General features: G+C 42.1%; 1 protein-coding gene across 1 annotated transcript in view; it reads left to right on the forward strand.

Annotated features, from left to right (window-relative positions):
• The window catches only part of LOC104981316 (clavesin-1), a gene marked incomplete at its 5' end in the record, with an annotated part of 106032 nt that overhangs the window by 29295 nt on the left and 56557 nt on the right, over positions 1-20180 (forward strand). The window lies entirely within an intron of this gene.

Genomic DNA, 20180 nt, shown 5'->3' on the forward strand with positions numbered 1-20180 from the left:
AATAGCTCAACTGGAATTCCATCACCTCCACTAGCTTTGTTCGTAGTGATGCTTTCTAAGGCCCACTTGACTTCACATTCCAGGATGTCTGGCTCTAGGTCAGTGATCACACCATCGTGATTATCTGGGTCGTGAAGATCTTTTTTGTACAGTTCTTCTGTGTATTCTTGCCGTCTCTTCTTAATATCTTCTGCTTCTGTTAGGTCCATACCATTTCTGTCCTTTATCGAGCTCATCTGTGCATGAAATGTTCCTTTGGTATCTCTGATTTTCTTGAAGAGATCCCTAGTCTTTCCCATTCTGTTGTTTTCCTCTATTTTTTTGCATTGATTGCTGAAGAAGGCTTTCTTATCTCTTCTTGCTATTTTTTGGAACTCTGAATTCAGAGGTTTATACCTCCTTTTCTCCTTTGCTTTTCACTTCTCTTCTTTTCACAGCTATTTGTAAGGCCTCCCCAGACAGCCATTTTTCTTTTTTGCATTTCTTTTCTATGGGAATGGTCTTGATCATTTGACATACACACCTCCTTATCATATTTTCATTTCAATGCCTTTGGCGGATTTTAATTAAAAGAGAAATACTTGTCTTTACTGAATAGGTGAAAGATCCATTACAATTAGCCTACCTTGTAACAAGTAACCCACTAAAAAGATCGCAGAGAACAGGATTTTTCAAAACAGCAACTATCAAGTGACAAAAGAGCTCAGTGCGCCTCATGCTGTTGAGAAGGCAACTTTGGAAATGTGAAAGCAGAGAGCACAGGTCAGGTTGATATGAATTAATTAAAGAGAGGGAAATGGTGGATTTGCTAAGGGCATTTGTCTAGGTTGCTTGCATACCTTATTAGGATGAAACTAATGTGCTAACTATACCTTAGCTCTCTTCAGAGACCTGGTCAGAAGAGCCCTGGGCTCAGCCTGTCCACAAGAGACCTGAGATGTCAGCTGTCCTTTGTAGGGAAGATTCAGTGTCAAGTTGAAGCCTCAGCTTGACAAAATGAGTGGGATGGACTACCCCAGGTGGCTTCAACCAACCAGTTACCGTGATGCAGGGGTGGCCACCAGGACCAAACGGCAGCTCTGCTCAGCATGTGCTGAGGGGAGATGGCTGCCACTTAAGCCGCCAACTGGATATGCGGGAATGTCACAAAGGACTCTCTAGCGGCAGGGAGCATATGCACTAATTCATCTTAAAACACGTCTGTGTTAATTAGTGTCCTAGCCCTGCCTCTAGCCCTGCCTCTTCTGACTTAAAAATATTCTCATGCATCTTCCGTGAAATGACAGGATTGCTTTGTTCATTCTGGAGACAGCATCTGAGAAAGCCCCAAATCTGAATATCCATGATTTGCCTTTCAGTTGTTCTTTCACAAAAAAAAGGAGGGTGTTGCATGTAAAAAGCAGCTAGTTCAGCTCCCTAGTCAAACAAGAAACCAGGGCATTTCTCAAAATGACCATCGTGTCTCAGTGCCCAGCACACATGCTTCACTTGTACCACCCATTTCTCACACAATATTAAAATGATGTGTGTTCAAGGGTCGAGACTTAATAGAGTTTCTGGTTTTTTCTACTTTACCCAGGACACCCTTATGTAGAACTGACATAGGTTTCTCTCCTGGGGCTGCCATTGTGGAAGACAAAGAGTACAGTCTGGTGCCGCTGCCTTGATTCCTGTTGCACCATTGGTGCGAGCAGCAACACAGTGAAAGAGGCAAATAATCTAAAAAATAATTTTGACCTTGTGGCCTCAAAGATCCCTGCAGGATAACAGGTCACAGTTAAGAACTACTGCTGTCTACAAATTCTTTTGTGTGTCTTGACATTCTTGGGTCAAAGGTTCTAAATACTTTAAGGTACCTGATACATATTAGAAATTGCCCTTTAGACGTGATCCATCAATTTGCATTTTCCCCTGTAAGGTATGCACCTCCCTGGTGGCTCAGACGGTAAAGAATTTGCCTGCAGTGCAGAAGACCTGGGTTTGATTAAAAAGCACAGATATGAACTGGATGCTGCTGACTCCAAGTTGCTTGAAAAGAATCAGACATTTGTGGAATGCCAAACACCATTCTGGGTTCTCAGGACACAGAAGTGCGTTCATTTTAGATTGAAATTCTCCCACATTCCCAAGAGTGGAACTGCTGGTGTCGGCTCATAACCTCGGGACCTTCTGGAGTAAAATATGAAAGCCATCTCACAGAAAGCAAGGAAAAATCCAAGAAAGATGTGGATGGGGCTGGATTGGGAGCTGAACTCATCGAACAGATGTCTAAAGAGATGTAGCATGGAGCAATGGGAGAAGAAGCATTTTCATTGACTCAAATCAGACCCTTTGCAGTCAGGATGCAGGAATATAGAACATATCAGATTGTCATTGAAGAGATTTTCAAAGAAGCTCTGAGCACAGGGAACAACTCTATTCTCCAATCCAGACAGCTCTTTGGATGTACAAATTCTCCTTGATGGCACATCGTGAGTTTCTTCCCATGATGGGCCTTAGGATACATCACTACAAACAAAGCTAGTGGAGATGATGGAATTCCAGTTGAGCTATTTCAAATCCTAAAAGATAATGCTGTGAAAGTGCTGCGCTCAATATGCCAGCAAATTTGGAAAACTCAGCAGTGGCCACAGGATTGGAAAAGATTAGTTTTCATTCCAATCCCAAAGAAAGGCAATGCAAAGGAACGCTCAAACTATTGCGCAATTGTACTCATCTCACGCACTAGCAAAGTAATGCTCAAAATTCTCCAAGCAAGGCTTCAACAGTACATGAACCATGAAATTCCAGATGTTCAAGCTGGATTTAGAAAAGGCAGAAAAACCAAAGATCAAATTACCAACATCCATTGGATCATCAAAAAAGGCATAAGAGCTTCAGAAAAACATCGATTTCTGCTTTATTGACTATGCCAAAGCCTTTGACTGTATGGACCACAACAAACTGTGGCAAATTCTGAAAGAGATGGGAATACCAGACCACCTGACCCGCCTCTTGAGAAATCTGTATCCAGGTCAGGAAGCAACAATTAGAACTGGACATGGAACAGCAGACTGGTTCCAAATTGGGAAAGGAGTACGTCAAGGCTGTATATTGTCACCCTGCTTATTTAACTTATATGCAGAGTAGCTCATGAGAAATGCTGGGCTGGATGAAGCACAAGCTGGAATCAAGATTTCTGGGAGAAATATCAATAACCTCAGATATGCAGATGACACCACCTTATGGCAGAAAGCGAAGAAGAACTAAAGAGCCTCTTGTTGAAAGAGGAGAGTGAAAAAATTGGCTTAAAGTTCAACAGTCAGAAAACTGAGATCATGGCATCTGTTCCCATCACTTCATGGTAAATAGATGGGGAAACAATGGAAACAGAGACTTTATTTTGGGGGCCTCCAAAATCACTGCAGATGGTGATTGCAGCCATGAAATTAAAAGACGCTTACTCCTTGGAAGAAAAGCTATGACCAACCTAGACAGCATATTCAAAAGCAGAGACATTACTTTGCCAACAAAAGTCCATCTAGTCAAAGCTATGATTTTTCCAATAGTCATGTATGGATGTGAGAGTTGGACTATAAAGAAAGCCGAGCACCGAAGAATTGATGCTTTTGAACTGTGGTGTTGGAGAAGACTCTTGAGAGTCCCTTGGACTGCAAGGAGATCCAACCACTCCATCCTAAAGGAAATTAGTCCTGAATATTCATTGGAAGGACTGATGCTGAAGCTGAAACTCCAATACTTTGGCCACCTGATGCAAAGAACTGTCTCATTTGAAAAGACTCTGGTGCTGGGAAAGATTGAAGGCGGGAGGAGAATGGGATGACAGAGGATGAGATGGTTGGATGGAATTGCCAACTCGATGGACACAAGTCTGAGTAAACTCTGGGAGTTGGTGATGCGCAGGGAGGCCTGGTGTGCTACAGTCCATGGGGTTGCAAAGAGTCAGACACAACTGAGCAACTGAACTGAACTGATCCCATTGTTTATTGCAGCACAAGTTACAATAGCTAGAACATGGAAGCAACCTAGATGTCCATCAACAGATGAATGGATAAAGAAGTTGTGGTACATATACACAATACTCATCCATAAAAAGGAACACATTTGATGATGAGGTTCATCCACCTCATCATCAGTTCTCACAGTGAAGTGAGTCAGAAAGAGAAAGATAAAAATAGTATTCTAATGCAAATATATGAAATCTAGAAGAATGGTACTGAAGAACTTATTTACAGGGCAGCAATGGAGAAACAGACATAGAGAATAGACTTATGGACATGGGGAGAGGGGAGGAAAGGGTGATCCATATGAAAAGAGTAACATGGAAACTTACATTGCCGTATGTAAAATAGACAGCCAACAGAAATTTGCTGAATGGCTCAGGAAACTCAAACAGGGGCTCTGTATCAACCTAGAGGGGTGGGATGGGGAGGGAGATGGGAGGGAAGTTCAAAAGGGAGGGGATATATGTATACCTAAGGCTGATTCACGTTGAGATTTGACAGAAAACAACAAAATTCTAGAAAGCAATTATCCTTCAATAAAAAAAATTAAAAAGAAAAATAAAGCACAGATATTATTTGTATTTTTAAAAGTAACTAGTTATTGTCTTTAGGACTATTAATATTGTCAATGTAGCTTTCTGGTTAGGATTTAGTAAACCAACACATCAATACTCTGGTTGTTTATACAATTTAGTATATGTGCTGCTGAAGCCAGCACAAGTTGTTTATACAATTTAAAAGTCTATTTTCACACTGATAAAAATGGCATTTGAAATTGGAATAAAGCATCTAAAGAAATACTGAACTGCTGATGACAAAGAATTCTATGCAATTGATTTTTAAATCAGTTATTGGAGGAAAAATAAATTTAGTTTAGCACAAGTTCCATTGATTCTCAAGAGAAAATTACATGTATAATAAATAACTCTTGTGATAGTCAAATAAGTCTTTTCAGTTAAATGAGCTTTTTAGTGTATTTTGGGCCTTCTTAACCAACAGTAAAATGGTGAAAGAAAGCTGTTTTTTAAATTCAAAATTTCTAATATATCAATAATAGGCCTAAGTATGAGGAAGATCTCCTGGAGGAGGAAATGGCAACCCATTCCAGTACTCTTGCCTGGAAAATCCCATGGACACAGGAGCCTGGTGGGTTATAGTCCATGGGGTCGCAAAAGAGTCAGACAGGACTTAGCAACTAAACAACAGCAAAATGATAGAAAGACTGATGACTGAACAAGTAAGGGTCAACCTAGAGGCTTTTCTTTGCCAAAGTGAGTGTTTTTAAAAGGCACTGCCCATGTCTAAGAAGAGTTACTTGAATTTATTCATTCACTGAATGAGTATTTGTTAAATGCTTTCCATTTACTAGGTTTTAGGTACACAAAACCCAATTAGACATGGACTCTAATCCTTCATTTATTCATTCATCAAATATTTATTGAGTATTATTACAGGTCAGACCCTGTTCCAGGCACTGAGAATACGTGGGAGGACAAGACAGACCAGGTCCCTGCTCTTCTGCTACCTACAGTCTAGGGTGGTGGGGAGAAGAGGGATAATAAATGATAAACAAGTAAACAGGGCAGCTTCCCAGGTGGTGCTAGTGTAAGGAACCCGCCTGCCAATGCAGGAGACATGAGACACAGGTACAATCCCTGGATTAGGAAGATCCCCTGGAGGAGGGCACGGCAACCCACTCCAGTATTCTTGCCTGGGAAATCCCATGGACAGAGGAGGCTGGCGGGCTACAGTCCATGGGGTTGCAAAGAGTCAGGACACGACTGAAGTGACTTAGCACACATACATGCAAACAAGGCCATTTCAGACAGTGATAAGTGCAGTAAAGAAGGTTAAACTAGAGGCCGTGATAGAATAATCAGGGGAGCGGGGAGAAACAGAAGTGCATCTCAAGAGATAAAAGTTGAGCTTACATCTAAATGACACTCAGAAGCTAGACATTCAAAGATCTGGAACAGGGAATTCTAGGCAGAGGAAACAGCAAGTGCAAAGGCCTTTAGGAGAGTTTTTAAAAATCAGCTTGGAAAGACTCTTCCTCCCACCCTGCAACCCACTTCCTCTAGGTGTGCTCCATGAGAGGGTAGAATCTGACCCATGTCTCATCTCTAGACCCAGAAACTGACCCACCAGGCCAGGGCTCTGTCAGGGTTTCATCACCTGCAGTAAGCCACAGACTTGATGTCATTTCATATATACAGATGTACTGAGAAATTTTTATAGTTTGCATGGAATGATTCTAGAATCAAACCATATATAAACCACTGTTTATAACCACGGAAACTAAGCTTGAGCATACAAGTACAAATACCTGAGATCCTGGTGCTATTCATCTCAGTGAGAGACTGCCTTCACCTTTGTTGGTCTACTTGGGTGTCGCGAGCAGGTTGAAAACAGTGATCCATAGAGGAAAACATGCAGTGTGTTAAGAAAACCTGACGTCTTGGAGACAGATATCCAGAGTTAATGGGAAACGGTGGTCTCCGTACTGTTGACAGAACACCCCCAATCCTCAGGCCACTCATCAGCACAGTTATTAATCTTTTTCTCCAAGTCAAAGGAAGAAATACATCAAACTTAAAAGCCCTAACGGGAACAGAAAACAAAAAAGGAAACACTAATCTGTAAGAAGCAGTTTTGAGTTTGGTTTTGGGTTTCATTAAGAGGACTTTCTCAATGATACTACTAAAATAAGACATATTTCAATATGACTGACATGTAATATATATGTTTTGAATAGGCAATCTCTTCACATTGCATGTAAATCAAACAATATAAAAGGGTATTTATCAAATGTTTTGGCCTTATTCCTATTCTTCACTTCCACAAGGGTAACTTCTTTTCTTAGTTTCTTGTGTATGTGTAACAGAAATAGGAATATATATTCATATTTTCCCCTTTTATTCAAATATTATATATTCTATACAGTATTTCCCATCTTGTTTTATTATTAAGACAATATGTCTTGAGGATTTCAGCATATAATTTCATAGAAAGCACATCTTTCTATAATAACGCGAAGAAGATTTTCTCTCTCTCTCTCTTTTTTTACACGCGCAGGGTATCCTATTTTGTGGATGTACCACAGTTTGCTAAACATATATAGTATATAGTGAAGTCGCTCAGTCGTGTCCGACTCTTTGCGACCCCATGGACTGTAGCCTACCAGTCTCCTCTGTCCTTGGGATTTTCCAGGCAATAGTCCTGGAGTGGATTGCCATTTCCTTCTCCAGGGGATCTTCCCAACCCAAGGATCAAACCCAGGTCCCCTGCATTGTAGACAGATGCTTTACCATCTGAGCCACCAGGGAAGTCCTGCTAAACATTGTTTTTTATAAATGAATACTTGGTCCAATTCCAATCTCTTGCTGTAATGACCACCAATGCAGCACGGAACAAGTTTGTACATGCAATACTTTGCACATGTGCAATTACATCTGCAAGATAAATTCTCAGGAGTAGGATTTTTGTATAAATTAAAAACTATCCACTTGTAATTTGTAAATATGCAGAAATATCCCTCCACGGGGAATGCACGACAGTATCCACTACCATCAATCATTATGAGAACACCTCTTATCAAAGGCCTTGCTAGGGCCAGAATGCATTTTCAATCTTTTGGATTTCTGACAGACAAAATGAATTTCATTCATTTTTCATGGAATGAAAAATGTTGTCTCAGTGAAATATTAATTTGCATTTCTCTGTAACTGAGGTGGGGCATCTTTTCAAACGTTTAACCAGAATTTGTCTTTCCTTTTCTGTTAATTTTTTGCTCATATCCTTTCACTGTTTTCTCTATTATGTTGTTGGTTTTATCAGTTTACTTTAGGGAGGTAAGCTCTTTGTCATTTCAATTGCAACAATTTCTCCTAGGTTTCTGTCAGTTCTCTTTTGATGTTACTTGCAGGATTTTTGTCTATGTTTTGTTTTTGCTAGATAAGAGGAATTTTAAAAATTGTAGTGTTTATCAATTTTGTATGATTTCTGGATTTTCTCCTAAAATTTTACAACGTCTTTTCATTTTGCATTTAGATTTTTATAGCTTATCCTATTGCACAGTGTGGGTTTCTGTTGTTCTCCTAGAAGGCTGCCTGGTTCCAACACAATTTATGAACACATTTATTTCTACTCTTCTAATTATATTTGCCATCTTCACTATATGCCATATTATTGGGGTCTCTTCATGCACAGATACCATATTGCTTAAACTATTGAGACTTAAAAATAAGTTTTAATATCTAGTGGACTTAGTTCCTTTGAGAAATTCTACTCAATATAAATGCATCACCTGTCAAAACAAATAAAGCTGCTTCTCCCAAGCCAACCATATCATTTCCTGGTTCAGAAGTCAGATGGCCTCCATTAGAACCAACTCTTTCACTCTGCTATACTCTCTGCACACCTGCCCCACCTCACCCCCATCAGATTTAAGTTAGAGTCACTATCTGCGGGCATGAAGGACTGTTTTCTCCTCCATTCTCTGAGCTTTTACTTGTAAGGTGGCAAATGTAGTGCTTTTTAAAGCTTTCAGGTGGGTTGGATTTAGAACTGGGCTCCAGTCTGTCGGATCCAGACCCTGAAAGTTTCTCTGAGGAGCAGATAATAGATAACTTTTTATAGATGGATTAAAGGTTGGCTCAGCCGGTAAAAGCCCACCTGCCAGTGCAGGAGACACAGGAGATGGCGGTTCGCTCCCTGGCTGGGGACGATGCTCTGAAAGATGGCATGGCAACACACCGCCGTATTCTTGCCTGGAGAATCCCATGGGCAGAGCAGCCTGGTGGGCTACAGTCCATGGGGTTGCAATGAGTCAACACACTGAGTGACTAAGCGCTGGAAAGAAACGCAGGCTTCCAAGAATATACTTAGGAGAAATAGACATGCATAAAAGGGGTCAGGCAGAAAGGAAAAGAGAGGAAGAGAGAGGGGATGGGAGGGTGAAAGAAAGAAAAGAAAAGAAAATTAATTAGGGGAGCAAAGTGATTCCGGGGCCCCAGAGCTTATTGAAGTCCTGGGAATCTCAAAGCAGCCCCGCCTGCCCCCTGAGCGCCATCCAGTGACCTTCAGGTCGGGCTCTGAGACTTGCAGAGCCTTTCTGCCCTTCCTGAACCCCAGAGATAGAGAGGTTCTCACTGGTGGTGCAGCTCCAGGGCCTCGGGTACAGCCCTTCTCTGGGAGCCACGAGGGAGCAGCCCCCACGTCCCCACGTCCCGGGGCTAAGCGGGCAGCCAAGAGGGCGGGCACAGGCGCAGTAGGGGTGGGAGGGCGGTGCCCCATGGTCCTCCCCAGGCTCTCCCTCCCTCCAGGCACTCTGCCCCACTGGGACGCCCCCTCGCACTATTAACCCGTGAACAGGCTGGCTCAGTCCAGGCTCCACATCTCAATACTTTTGAGTTCTGTTTGAAATTCCTGGTCAAAGATTTATTTATGAGGCAAATTATATGCTACAACAACATTCACAAAATGCAAAGGATTTGCAGTTAACCCTTGAACAGCACAGGTTTGAATTACAATTACCACTTATTCTCAGCTTTTTTCCCCTGGTGGTTCAGTGATAAGCAATCAGCCTGCCAATGCAGAAGACACGGTTCCATTCCTGGGTGGGGAAGATTCCCTGGAGAAGGAAATGGGAACCCATTCCAGTATTCTTGCCTGGCGAATGTCACGGACAGAGAAGCCTGGAAGGTTACAGTCCATGGAGTCATGAAAGAGTCGGACAGCCAGTTCAGTTCAGTCGCTCAGTTGTGTCCGACTCTTTGCAACCCTATGAATTGCAGCATGCCAGGCCTCCCTGTCCATCACCATCTCCTGGAGTTCACTCAAACTCATGTCCATCAAGTTGGTGATGCCATCCAGCCATCTCATCCTCTGTTGTCCCCTTCTCCTCCTGCCCCGAATCCCTCGCAGCATCTGAGTCTTTTCCAATGAGCCAACTCTTCTTGTGAGGTGGCCAAAGTATTGGAGTTTCAGCTTTAGCATCAGTCCTTCCAAAAGAACACCCAGGACTGATCTCCTTTAGAATGGACTGGTTGGATCTCCTTGCAGTCCAAGGGACTCTCAAGAGTCTTCTCCAACACCACAGTTCAAAAGCATCAATTTTTCAGTGCTCAGCTTTCTTCACAGTCCAACTCTCACATCCATACATGACCACTGGAAAAACCATAGCCTTGACTAGACGGACCTTTGTTGGCAAAGTAATGTCTCTGCTTTTGAATATGCTATCTAGGTTGGTCATAACTTTCCTTCCAAGGAGTAAGCATCTTTTAATTTCATGGCTGCAATCACCATCTGCAGTGATTTTGGAGCCCCCCCAAAATAAAGTCTGATACTGTTTCCAGTGTTTCCCCATCTATTTCCCATGAAGCGATGGGTTACTTAGTGACTAAACAACAACAAAACAAACAGCACTGGAGGTGGGTTGAATTCCCAAATGTAGACCTGCCATCTAGAGGAACCATGGATACAAAGGGCGAACTATACATTACACCAGATTTTCTACTGTGTGAAGGCACCTCACCCTCGAGTTGTTCAAGGGTAAACTGTACTCCCATTAATATTGCAACAGAATTGCTTTTGGCTGCTCATAGCCAGTACATGTCTCCTTGATCACAAATACTTACTTGGAAGGAATTATTGATGATTCCAGGAATATAACTGCCATTCTGAACATAGAACTTACCAGAAACTTCATTTCTATTTGAATACCTGATGAGTAACTTAACCTTTGGGGTGGAAGGGATCTAGTCAATCAACAAAACTGAGCATTCTGTGCCAGGCCTCTGGAAAACAATAATAATGCAGCATAACATAAAATTCGAGAGTGTGGGGAAGAAAAAGTAATAAATCTGTGTTCCCGTCCCAAAGTGGCTCACTGTCATGTAACAAAGATAGATATATAAACTAATACAGAGAAAAGTGAGAAGTATGAAAATGAATATGTGCCCAAGATGCTACAGAGCTCTTACAAAGAAAGGGAGTAACCTGGGAGTTCATGCAATTAGGCAAAAAAGACCCCATGACTGAAGTGGGATCTGCAGGGGACTTTAAACAAAAAATAGTTATAAAGGGACTTTCCTGGTGGCTCAGTGGTAAAGAATCTGCCTGCAATGGAGGAGACCTAAGAGACTTGGGTTCCAACCAAGTCAGAAAGATCCCCTGGGGAAGGAAATGGCAACCCCACTCCAGTATTCTTGCCTGGGAAATTCCATGGACAGAGGAGCCTGGAGGGCTACAGTTGATGGGGTTGAAAAGAGTCAGACATGACTAAGAACAGACACACAGAGTTGTTATAAAAGACGATGGAGAAAAACAGAGCACTCAAGCTTCATTTGGAATTGATTAAAAAACTTATTTTTCATATTTTCCATTATTTTTTTCTCTACTTATTTTGGGGCTGGGATATTTTTATGACACAATATGGAGAATAGAATGAGACCTTTTTTTTGAAGTATTATTGATTTATAGTGTTGTGTTAGATTCAAGAATGAAACATCTTTAACACACAAAGATGCTACTGTGAACCTCAGGGTCTCAGAATTGTTTTTCAAGACATACAGCAATGGCCTCCTCCTTGGGTGGAGGCAGTGAATGGGGTCAGAAGCTTCCAGACTGATGCAAGGAAGCAGTTCCTACCTTTACTGTCACTGTTACCAACCTGCAATCAACTGAGAAAAGTTGTGGGGAAAGGTACTGCAGAGGAAAAGAAAGAGAAACACCATCATTAAGATGCCGAGAGTTGATATGATCCAACTGAGCCTGTCTGTATAGGAAAAACCCCTGGCTGACCTTCTGAGGCACGCAGCTTCCCCCAGGCCAATCTGATGAGGTGTCAGCTATTGCTAGTCCTCTCAGAACCTGTCGGTACTTCAGGTCCCCCAGCCAGGGACGACCGCCTCCTTATCTGGCAGTTTATTAACATATTTTATAATTCATGAAGTTTAACTTATTCTCTACACCCCACAGAAGGTAGCAGAAGTTAGGTGTCATTTGGAGGTTGGGAAATAGAAATAGTTAACCAGCTTTCACCCCCAAGAAAACGGGAGGTTGAAATGCTTCCCTGGACTGAGGCACAAGGCTTTTGGCTTCATTATCCTCACTGGCTCTTGCCTCATCTATATTCTAAGGCCTTTTTCCTCAAACCACTTCCCTCTGCATTTCTCTTCTCTCCCAGGCTTTGTCATTTCACATCAGGCCCATTTGTGACATTATTCATTTTTGCCTTTGACATTTTCCTAAGGGAAGGAGCAAAAAAGGTGGCCTCTCCATCGGTGGCCAGGTGGTCACCAAGTGTGACCTCCTACCAGAAGCGGGGGCATCTGCCCTGGAAGCTCTAGGTATAGGACTACATGCTCTCAGTCTGACAATCTACTCCATAGTCACAAATTTGTGCTGAAACATTATCTAGTGAAAAAGGGTAAAATCTATAACAAGAAAAAAATCGATGCTAGGAGATACTTTTTTGGCTTTCACATGGTGATGGCTAAGCCCTTCCATGGTGTAGACCTTTATTCAGAGTCATCAAAATAATCAGCTGTTCATCAAGAATGCCTGGACCCTTGTGCACAGAAAGGTAGAGCTACTGGATTACAAGCAGAACTATAGAATTCTAGGGACCAGAGGAGCATCAGCTCTCACTGCGCCTTCCATGGCTGCCAATATGTGGTCCATGCTGCTTGCTCTTCAGAAATGCAAAGCATTTCCAGCAAGTGGCCACCTATCTTCATTGTCAATGTGATGAAGGACACACGTTATCCTTAAGAAGGGAACAGATCCAGCCTTAGGATGGTGCATGAGATGAGCCATTGATGTATAGGAAGAAAAGTTTCTATTTTCTATTTTCACTGCTTTTATCCACACATTCGGTTTATGCATAAGTAAGGCTTCCCATGTGACTCAGCCGATCAAGAATCTGCCTGCAATGCAGGAGACTTTGGCCACCTGATGTGAAGAGCCAACTCATTAAAAAAGACCCTGATCCTGGGAAAGATTGAGGGCAGGAGGAGAAGGGGATGACAGAGGATGAGATGGTTGGATGGCATCACCGACCCAATGGATATAAGTTTGAGCAAACCCTGGGAGATGATACAGGACAGGGAAGCTTGGCGTGCTGCAGTCCATGGTGTTGCGAAGAGCTGGACACGACTTAGTGACTGAACAAAACCAACAACTAAATACAAGTGAAGTTGGTAACTTTGATGCATAGAATCCACCGTTATCCTATCTGTTCAGCCTCAGTGGGAACAAGATGAGGGCCCAGGGCTGGGAAGTGGAGCACAAGGGGCACCTTGAACATCCTTGTCCCCAGAATCAGGCACACTACAGGGTGACTGACCAATAGGACGAGAAGGTAGGAAGAACTAATGAATAGATCAGTGAATTTAAAAAGGAAGAAATGAAGGTACGAACAAGACTACAAATGAGGACCGTTTAAGAAGTGTTTTGGTGAAAATAATGAGGGAAAAGAAGGAATTTTCTCTAAGAGATTTGAGTATGCCTCTGAATAAGCAATGGGAAAAAGAAATTTGCTGACATGCTGAAGACTGCTGGGCTCCGGGGACCTGTAATTGTTTCAGCAGCCAAGGGAACTCCAAGGCTGAACTGAAAAGCAGGCTTCTTTTACCTTCTTATATTAATATAGTTCAACATAATTCTCTGGAACTTCCACAGGGAATTGTGTGCCTGGAGCAGCTGAGTCCCAGAGCTTGATGCTTTAGTTATCCTCTTTATCATTCTATGCATCTCTATAGGTTTTTTTCTGCATACCTTCCTGATTCTAGATGTTCTAGACTTGCCTGTTGATCTTAACTGCAGATCTGCAAACCACCAGTTAATGATGTAATGTCCAAGGAGCCCAAGACAAACTTCTAGAGTTTCTAAGAATAACTCCCTTAGTCCCTGATCTTTGCTGTTTACCGTGAGAAGTGAAAATGAAAGTGTTAGTTGCTCAGTCATGACCGACTCTTTTGCGACCCCATGGACTAGAGCCTGCTAGGCAAGAATACTCAAGTGAGGGTTCCCATTGGCTTCTCCAGAGGATCTTCCTCACCCAGAGATTGAACCCAGGTCTCCTGCATTTTGCAGGAAGATTCTTTACTGTCTGAGCCGCCCTGGAAGCCACTGTTTACCTTGTGTGCTGTGTGCTTAATCACTCAGTTGTGTCCAACTCTTTGTGACCCCATGGGCTGTAACCCAGCAGACGCCTCTGTCCAATGGATTATCCAGGTAAGAATACTGGAGAGGGTTGCTGTTTCCTTTTTCAGGGGATCTTACTGATGCATGGCTCGAATCCTGATCTCCTGCTTTTCCTTCATTGGCCGGTGGGTTCCTTACCACTAGTACCACTTGGGAAGCCCCAAGAAAGTGGAGATATGTATATACACATACATATGGCTGAGTGAAGTTGTTGTATGGCAGAAATCAACACAACATTGTCAAGCAATTATCCTCCAATTACAAAAAGACATTAATATGAAAAAAAGGAAGGTCTGGCACATGGCAGACACAGGTTTAAAGAAACACACACAGGTTTAAAGAAAAGCTTAAAAAATTATTGGTATTATTTTAGAAATTATTTTTACTAATCATTAATTTATTTTAATTTCATACTTCAAAACATATGCAACTCAATATCTGTGAGTTGAGGAAAAGAGAAATTAAACCTAGCATCACATGAAAGGTTGTTGTTGCTTGTTGGTTTGAGGTGGCGGGTGTTTTGGTTGGGATACAGATTTATTCTCTACTTCTGTTTCTCTATTTCTGCTTTGTAAGTAAGATCATCTATACCAATTTTTTCAGATTCCACGTATGTGCATTATTATACTCATTTGTTTTTCTCCTTCTGACTTACTTCACTCTGTATAACACTCTAGGTCCATCCGTGTCTATAAAAATGACCCAATTTTGTTTCTTTTTCAGTTCAGTTCAGTCTCTCCATCATGTCCAACTCTTTGCAACCCCATGGACTACAGCACGCCAGGCCTTCCTGTCCATCACCAACTCCCAGAGTTTACCCAAACTCATGTCCATTGAGTCAGTAATGCCATCCAACCACCTCATCCTCTGTCATCCCCTTCTCCTCCCACCTTCAATAGTTCCCAGCATCAGGGTCTTTTCAAATGAGTCAGTTCTTTGCATCAGGTGGCCAAAGTACTGGAGTTTCAGCTTCAATATCAGTCCTTACAATGAGCACCCAGGACTGATCTCCTTTAGGATGGACTGGTTGGATCTCCTTGCTGTCCAAGGGTCTCTCAAGAGTCTTCTCCAACACCACAGTTCAAAAGCAACAATTCTTCGGTGCTCAGCTTTCTTTATGGTCCAACTCTCACATCCATACATGACTACTGGAAAAACCATAGCCTTGACTAGACAGACCTTTGTTGGCAAAGTAATGTCTCTGCTTTTTAATCTCTGTCTCAGTAATGTCTCTGTCTAGGCTGGTCATAACTTTTCTTCCAAGGAGTAAGTGTCTTTTAATTTCCTGGCTGCAGTCACCATCTGCCGTGATTTTGGAGCCCAGAAAAATAAAGTCCACCACTGTTTCCATTGTTTATTGTTATGGCTGAGTAAAACTCATTTAACTTGTGCCACCCCAAAACACATATGAGTGTCATACCCGCCATAATTTCAGCACAGTTACAGAGCTCTAGTATGTAGTAATACTAAAAATTAAAACATTCTTGAAGTCAGGCCATTTAAACATTTGTCTAATTCACAGAACACATTAAACTGTACTCATTAGCTTAGTCAAACTCATCATGACTTATACATCTTTTCTAGGGCAGGACAAGCACAGAAAATATTCTGTAGGGATTTCTCCTGCAAGGAACAGGGGCTTTCCAACCTTACATAATTATAAATATCTTCCAAAATTCGGTCTGTGTGCTGTTATATAATTCTGCTTGAAAATGTTTTTCAATAAGGGGAATGTGCCCTAAACCTGACCACGTGCATGTGCTCAGTCGTGTCCGACTCTGCGACCCCATGGACTGCAGCCCACCAGGCCCCTCTGTCCATGGGATTTTCCAGGCAAGAATGCAGGAGTGGGCTGCCATTTCCTCCTGCAGTGGATCTTTCCTACCTAGGGATTGAATCCCAGTCTCCTGAATTGCAGGCAGATTCTCTACTGTCTGAGCCACCAGAAAAGCCCAAAATCTGACCAAAGATATGTCCAAAAATAAATGTACAATAATAAACCTGTATGAGCTTCCCAGGTGTCACTATTGGTAAAGAATCCTCCTGCCAATGCTGGAGACACTGGAGATGATGGGTTTGATTTCCCGATCCAGGGGTCGGGAAAACCCCTGGAGTAGGAAATGGCAACCCACTCCAGTATTCTTGCCTAAATTCTATGGACAGAGGAGCCTGGCTGGCTACACCCCATGGATGTAGCTCCCATGGTGTGATTCCACAAAGAGGTGGACACAACTGAGCACACGCACCACGCAAACCTGTGTGGGAAATACTGACAACATATCTGTGCTCCAAATCCAATAAGATGGGCATAGTGTATACTGTCCCCGTGGATTTTATAAAGATTTTTTAGTGTTCCATAATTCTGTTTATTTGCCACCAAACATATACACACAAGCAAAACCTAATATTAATGATACAATGGGTAACAGTCATTTTCTTTGCCTAATTCAGTTAATGGAATTTTTTTCTTTTTCTTTTTTTTTAAAGAGCGATTTGTCTTATCTGGGTTCCCTGAAAATGCTATTTGGGAAAATTTCATCTGTGCCCTCTTGTCTTCTTGCCTCTTGATAGAATTATTAGCTAACAACTAATAGAGGCATTCAGAAAACTAAGATCATGGCATCTGGTCCCATCACTTCATGGCAAATAGATGGGGAAACAATGGAAAGTGACTTTATTTTGGGGGGCTCCAAAATCATGGCAGATGGTGACTGCAGCCATGAAATTAAAAGATGCTTACTCCTTGGAAGAAAAGTTATGACCAACCTAGATAGCATATTCAAAAGCAGAGACATTACTTTGCTAACAAAGGTCCGTCTAGTCAAGGCTATGGTTTTTCCAGTGGTCATGTATGGATGTGAGAGTTGGACCATAAAGAAAGCTGAGCGCTGAAGAATTGATGCTTTTGAACTGTGGTGTTGGAGAAGACTCTTGAGAGTCCCTTGGACTGCAAGGAGATCCAACCAGTCCATCCTAAAGTGGATCAGTTCTGAGTGTTCATTGGAATGATGGATGTTGAAGCTGAAACACCAATACTTTGGCCACCTGATGCGAAGAACTGACTCATTTGAAAAGACCCTGATTCTGGGAACTATTGAAGGTGGGAGGAGAAGGGGATGACAGAGGATGAGGTGGTTGGATGGCATCGCCAACTCAATGGACATGAGTTTGAGTAAACTCCAGGAGCTGGTGATAGACAGGGAGGCCTGGCATGCTGCAGTCCATGGGGTTGCAAAGAGCCGGACACGACTGAGCAACTGAACTGAACTGAATAGAGGCATCCAAGCACATGTGCTAACTGTAGAGCTACATGTTCCAAATATCACCAGGAGTGTCCCCTTTCCACCATCCAACAGCAAACCATGTTTGACCCAAGACTCTCTCAGGAGAGCAGATTGAACTAAGATGGAAATGTAATTTGAGCAATATCAAAGAATTAGAATAGTTAATTTCCAAACATGACAGCACTTATTTTCCATATGTAGCAAAGGAGTCTCATTTATAAATCAAGAGTAATCTGCAGAGACTTGGGAACATTCATCAACGATTTATAAGATTATTACATGAGACTCCAGATCACAGCCCATCTCTGTCTACACTTAGACACATAGATACACACACACACACTCACCATATAAAATCATTCTGCATTATACAGAGACATACGGTTGAATTCTCTATTGCAATGGAGAGGACGAATTAGCAAATTCATTAATGAACTCCTGTGTTTCCCCCAAAGTCGTCAGCTGTAATAATTCATTTGTTTTCCCAAATCATCTGCCATTATTATCCACACCACTGCCTCTCAGTGAACACTGGGACCTCACAAAGGTTTTACTTTTACTGCAGAGCCAAGACTCCAGGGCACCAAGTGTTGTGGGCAAAGCATAGAGAGTTCCCTGAGCAGTGACTGCTTTGGGCATAGCGAACCTCCTAAAAGACTCACTTCCCATTTGTCTGTTCTACATCACCAGCATCAAATAAGCAAGACACAAACACAAAGACACCAAAGTGGCTTGGACTAACTGCTAAAGTAACATCATTAGCACATAATTCATTTGTTCTCATGCAGCAGTAGAAACTTTCTACTTTTAATTTTTAAAAAACTTACTTATTTTGGGCTGTACTTGTTCTTCATTGCTGCCCATGGGCTTTCTCTAGTTGCAGTGAGTGGTGGCTACTCTAGTTGTGGTGCATAGGCTTCTTAATCAAGCAGTAAGTAGTATGAGTCTTGGCTTTACTTAAGAAAAGGCCCTTGTTCTCCTACATCTGCTAATGGTCAAATCTCACAATTATTCTACAATATGTATAAAATTGCTTTGTGCATGTGTGTGCTCAGTTGCTTCAGTCGTGTCCGACTCTTTGCAACTTTATGGACTGTAGCCCACCAGGCCCCTCAGTCCATGAGATTCTTTAGGCAAAAAGACTGGAGTGGGTTGCCCATTTCCTTCTCCAGAAGATCTTCCTGACCCAGGGATCAAACCCAAATTTCCTGCATTTCAGGCTGATTGTTTACCAACTGAGCCACCAGGGAAAGCCCTAAAATTGCTTATTTGTTTTCTTGGATCTTTCTCCCATGGAACTGTGTCTTTCTCAAAGGAGGCTACTCAATCATTTCATCACTGTATCTCTAATTCCTCCACATATACACAGTGGGTCTTGTTAGACAATTGATGACGAAGAGCTGGAAGCACATATGAGTTACTCTGGAAGATTTGTGTGTGTGTATGTGTTTCAGTGGAACTGTTCATATAAAGGAAATGCACATGGGATGTATCCTAAAGATTATGTCCCTCATTTTATGCAGTGCAAACACAGTTGCTATGAGTTCTTTATCTTCCTGGATATTAAGAATATAGTTTAAAACTGACTACTTATATCTGGGCAAAGGGCTCCAGTAGTTGCTGATCCTCCCTATGGAGCTGATTCAACTCCTCAAATATCCAATTGAGCCTGTACATAGTGGCAGCAGTTACATTAGCCTTGATCCATGAGTCAGAAAGATCCTCTGGAGAAGGAAATGGCAACCCACTCCAGTATTCTTGCCTGGAAAATCCCATGGATGGAGGAGCATGGTGTGCTACAGTCCATGGGGTTGCAAAGAGTTGGCTATGACTGAGCATGCACCGAAGATCCAGCTACACAATCTGCCTGTGGTCAGTGGGATTCCCCTTCCAGAAAGAAGTTCTTGGTTATAGAATGCTGTTAACATTTCAGAAGGACTGAAGAGTTAAATCAGGTTTAGATTAACATCTCAGACCTCGTTCTCATAATTTCCCCCAATTATGACAGCAGTTATAACAAGTTAGTAAGCAAAGGCTGGCCATGCCTTGCTCTTCACCTCTCTTCAATATATTCTTTGTTGCCTGACCTTTCTTTAACTGAGTTATTTGCTATTCATCCTCAGGGAAGAGATAGCTACATTGGTAGAGGATAATATATTTTTATTTCACCAAATATATCTAAGGGCTTTCCAGGTGGCTTTCCAGTAAATAATCTGGCCTGCCAATTCTGAGACATGAGAGAAGTGTGTTTGATCCCTGGGTCAGGAATTGACCCAGAGAGGGAAATCCCCTTGAGAGGGAAATTACAATGCACCCCAGTATTTCTTGCCTGGAGAATTCTATGGACAGAGGAGCCTGCTGGGCCACAGTCCATGTGGTTGTAAGGAGTCAGACATGACTGAACATGCACACACCACAATATATCTAAAGAGGTGTGATAAGTGAAAAAGTTGGCTTAAAGCTAAACATTCAGAAAACAAAGATCATGGCATCCGGTCCCATCACTTCATGGGAAATAGATGGGGAAACAGTGGAAACAGTGTCAGACTTTATTTTTTTGGGCTCCAAAATCACTGCAGATGGTGACTGCAGCCATGAAATTAAAAGATGCTTACTCCTTGGAAGAAAAGTTATGACCAACCTAGATAGCATATTCAAAAGCAGAGACATTACTTTGCTAACA

This window comes from Bison bison, unplaced genomic scaffold (genome assembly GCF_000754665.1).
Source record: "Bison bison bison isolate TAMUID 2011002044 unplaced genomic scaffold, Bison_UMD1.0 scf7180017858917, whole genome shotgun sequence".
NCBI lineage: Eukaryota > Metazoa > Chordata > Mammalia > Artiodactyla > Bovidae > Bison > Bison bison.